This window comes from Limulus polyphemus, unplaced genomic scaffold (genome assembly GCF_000517525.1).
Source record: "Limulus polyphemus unplaced genomic scaffold, Limulus_polyphemus-2.1.2 Scaffold146, whole genome shotgun sequence".
Taxonomy (NCBI): Eukaryota; Metazoa; Arthropoda; class Merostomata; order Xiphosura; family Limulidae; genus Limulus; species Limulus polyphemus.
The window spans coordinates 547,686-552,677 of NW_013665756.1; positions in this window are offsets into that span (position 1 = coordinate 547,686).

Consider the following 4,992-nt stretch of genomic DNA (forward strand, 5'->3'; position numbering starts at 1 on the left):
AAAAGAGTCAATTATATAGGTCCATAACAGAGATGCAAGTATGTAGTAAAAACCCTTTAACAAAAAAAATCATTATAAGATTGCAGTTATACAAGTAATCTTCAACAATGATTCATGACAATGAATTAATTCATGTAATAACGCTCTTTGTCATAAGTAACAATACAATAGTACTTTGCGTATAAAATAAATTCACTTCAACATAATACAATAGGCAGTTAACAATTACAAAGCTCCTCTGACAAAGAACATTGATTGCAATAGACAAGTTAACACACCTTATTTGCTCATAGAAAATGTATCTCTAACACGTGAGAACTCCTCAGTTCTCAGGCTTTACTGGGCATCCACTTGACCATTACTTATTACTATGCTGCCCCTTGTTACCATTACTGTGACAATTGTCAATAAAGCTTACTATTTGGCTCATAAACATTGCCTCCACTACTATTTGGCCGTTACATAAAAAATGCCTTATTACAGCATGATTGAAAAGATCCAACTGTAACCAAATAAAGCATTCAACACACCAAATTTACACACCTATATGTTTATTTATAGACATAAATTGGCATATAAATATATCATCATTACACCTTATCACACGCACTAACAGCTTTAAAAAACTGCCTACAGCTTCCACATAAATTACTTTAGTAACTTTCTCGGGTTGTATCACATCGTATAAAATTCGTCAGTGTTGATACAAATATGCTACTGTCTATGAACCATCAAACTCCACATGATTTTCTTTTAAGGCTTTACAAATTAGATAATCACTGACAGAAATCAGCTAAAATTCTCAAGACTTATGATTAATGTACACGTTGTTACTAAAGTGTATATGAATACACACTAATCAGAAACTCAACTCCCTCATATCATGTAAAGAAGTCATTTGTTCTTCAGATGTATGGGGAAAGATCTAGCACGGACACACAGTATGCCCTATAATGCTCCTACCACTCAACTATATCAGGTGAGTGATTCTTGTGAAGCATTGAATAACATTTCTTCATAACAAATCTCTCAGTAGCTTGTAAAGGAAATGTTGCAAAACACTTTTAATTGATTTTTCAAACTCCTACCATCTTCAGTTGTGAAAATGGTTGATGTATAACACATTACTTTTACTGGCACCAGCTGTCCTAAACTGTGTTATCAAGTAGATACACCATCCAATATTCTATGAATATCTTCTATAGTGAAACTCTATTCAATAGGTTGGAAAGTAAAAATTGCAAAGTCCTTTCAATCCAGTTGATCTTATGATCAACATACAATCTACGCAAACGAGTAGTAATCGTACAAACTAGTGCATACATTGCCTTTTATGGTACCACTCAGTAGCTTGGGAAATATAAATGATACTTCCTTTTAATAATTGTTTCTCGAACAAATGAACATCCTAGCGGTTTTGTAGTAGATTTTAATCCATCATACCGATCACGAGGCTATCGTTGGCTGTTTGATTGAATTTTAGAGCTCTCTCTTGCCCCTAAATCTGACACTTCCTCATTTGGCTTGTCCTTGAGAATTTGGGCACAAACTGTTGAAAGGATATTGTAAAATTTATGAAACTGTGGGCTTTTCACTTAGTCACAGATTGAAGCCTATTTCATATCATCGCTATTTCAGCAGAATCTATGGAGATTCCACTTTTACTTACAATGTGACTAAGAAATCACACTCCCATGTGCATGAATGTAAAGTTTCCTAATTTCAATTTCAAGTCTGCATTTTTTTATCTCCAAGGACACCATTTTCAAGTTCTCTGCTGCAGGCTCGATCATGCACCGCAAAACACCAAGACATCATTGACATAGATACAATACTTTCCCCACAGTAACCTTTCCACTGTTAGCCCCGTTAGCCTCTTGAAAGTGGCAGGTGTGTTACACAGGTCAAATGACATAGCACGAAATTTATAGATGCTATCTATCATTTAGGTCTCTTGTCATCATCCAACTCCACTTGCCAATATCCAGATGCCGAGTATAATATATTGAAACATGGGGCCCCTTCCAATGAATCCAGATATTTATCTGTTTGTGATAGTAGAAAGGCTTCAATGCTGATTGCCACATTCACCTACCTAAAATCAGTGTGAAAGCAGAGTGTAACTTCCTTCTTCCTGACAATCACTACTGAAGATGATTGTTGCTCTTTGAAAGTTCTCTTATCCCATCCATTAATGTTGATGTACCTTAATGCTAGCAACATCCTTAATAGTACATGAAATCTTCATCTGTGGTTGTTTAATTGGATTTGCGTCACTTATAGCTATTTCATTTCGTGTTACTGTTCTTTTTTACTTAATTGTTCATCTGTTCCCATAAATACATAAGCATATTCAGTCAACAAGTTACTGAGTTGCATTGAATCTAGATTATTTGCACCATCCTCAACTATTGGTCTCAGATTATTGGTATTCGGTTTTAGATGCAGCATGGCAGATGCAACCTTAGCATGACTGCTACACCTGGTTACTTTTACTTTGCTAACTTTAATGATGATCCTAGAAAATTGAAATTTAATAACTGATTAGTCATAAATGTACAACAACATCAATATAGACAACTGTCTAATATAATGTTACTCACTCTGGACAGAAAATAGCTTAATTCATGTGTAGGGCCTATAACCACATTACATAGCACCAATGCACTTGACTTCGCCCATAGCTAACCCTGGAATGTCATTTGTGTAGATGGGTGAACGATGGTTTCCTCTTCCCCATACACAAATAAAGTCTGGTCTGGCTGGTATCAAATAACTCTCACATAGAACATTGGCTCACCAGTTGCATTTGTGTAGATGGGTGAACGATGGTTTCTCTTCCCCATACACAAATAAAGTCTGGTCTGGCTGGTATCAAATAACTCTCACATAGAACATTGGCTCACCAGTTGCATAGACAAAACTGATTTGTAAGCTCCACAGCATATCTGTCCCAAAGACACCAATGCCACTTTCATTCTATGAGCAACTTCTTCTGGACCTAGTCTCAGAGAGTCACCTCTCCATTCCATCCACATCTAGTTTATCTCCAATCACAAGAATATATTATATAAAGTGGTGTGAGAGGTGATTTCACTTGGAATGCCTGATGTGCAGTGAGATCTACCAGTATTCTGGACGCTTCTGTATCAACAAGAAAACTCTCTCTCTCTCTCTCTAGCCCATGTAATCCAATAGTACATAACAAGACCTATCCAGTCATCAGAAAGCTATATTGACCACTAAACCATTTGATACAAGCTATTCATTGCAGTACTCTAAGTCACTCTTCAGGACTGACTTTAGGGCTGTTAGTTTCTCGGAGATGTAGTTTCATTGTTCAGCACCTGTTGTTGGCTCTCCTTATTTGGTGAGCTACTGGGCAAAACTAATAGCTTTGTCTACCTTGCTTCTCTGCAATATATAGGCAGATCACCCAAAAGTGACCCAATACTCCAATAGCAAAGCAAATGTTTTGCTTCTCCCTTTCAAGACAATGTCTGGGTTGAGGCATCGGCGGTACAAGCTGTGGTATGTAAGTCATTGGAGGACTAGGATTACCCTATCAATTTTCTGGATATTAGTGGTGGGATGTGTGTGTGGTTGGTTAGCTCTTGGCTGGGCTCAAGCCTGGCATGGGTGTTTGGGTAAGATGGTCTGCTCAAGATACAGCAACTGCAGGCTTCTTTCTCTCTTATGATCAGTTCAAACTTCAAACTTGATACTGTATTGCCACAGAAGCTGTCTCAGTAAGAAATGAGAAGACCTCTCACACTCAGATAGTGCATTATAGTTTCACTGGATAGCCTTTTCACAAATTTGTCAACGAGGATATCCTAATAATTTGCTAAAGCCATTGCTGTATTTTACAAATGGAAAAGATAATTGCATAGGTCCACAAGCTCTCTATGGTATCCTTTTTCTGAGCCTTGAACTCGGCCTGATAGGTTACTCAATTTTCCGGACATGAGATCAGGCCTCGTGCAGTGCACACTGGAGATCTGCAATTCAAAGCAGTAACCTTCCTTAATTTCTCCAGAAAATGGTCCGAATCTTCCCTCAATGCACCTCGAATGTTAGGTATATATCTGTTTTGTCCTACTCATTAGTACACATTGTCATAGCCAGAACCTTTTCTCTGTGACCTCTCAACTATCACTGGAACAAAATATCCTCAACATCATGGGTATGCTCAGGGACTTTGAATGTCATACAAGTTGTTAGGTATCTGCTTGTTTGTTAATTTCCGCTAAAAAATTCTTTCCCGCGTACTTCAGCGATACAAGTCCCTTCTTGATTAAAAGTAGTTTATTCTTTCTCGATACAATTTTGTAATACACAGTAATTTCACAATCAATACGTTTCTCGTCTCCTTACTTAACAACTCTTATAATACACGTTATAAATCACAGCGATTCACAAGCTCGATAACTTCACTCTAAGCAACGACTACAAAACACACAATTTATGGCTCAACGTCACTAATGTTCGGTTGACTCAATTATATATATATATATATGACTTTCTTTGCAAGACTTATATACTAAAAAAGAGGGCATCTCGATCAGACTAGAGATGCCAGGCAGATTCATAATCCGTTGAGAAACTCCAGCACGCATGCTCCCAGCGTCACCTGAATTCTCATGTCTTAGCACTTATTGGCTTCAGCTTTACATGGGGTTCATCTGCATCATCAGGAAATGTCTCATTATCGGTAGCAGTCACATTAGTTTGTTTGTTTTTTGAATTTCGCGCAAAGCTACACGATGGCTATCTGCGCTAGCAATCCCTAATTTAGCAGGTGTACCATCAGGACAGACCATGTTGCGTTACGCTGGTTAAGATCATTAAAGAACCCAGAGGAACAACTGGCACGTTGGATTGGAAAGATAGACCAGTATAATTATGATATTGAATATAGAGAAGGAAAATCTCATGGAAATGCCGAGGGACTGAGCCAAAGACCCTGCAAATATGACTGCAGACATTGCT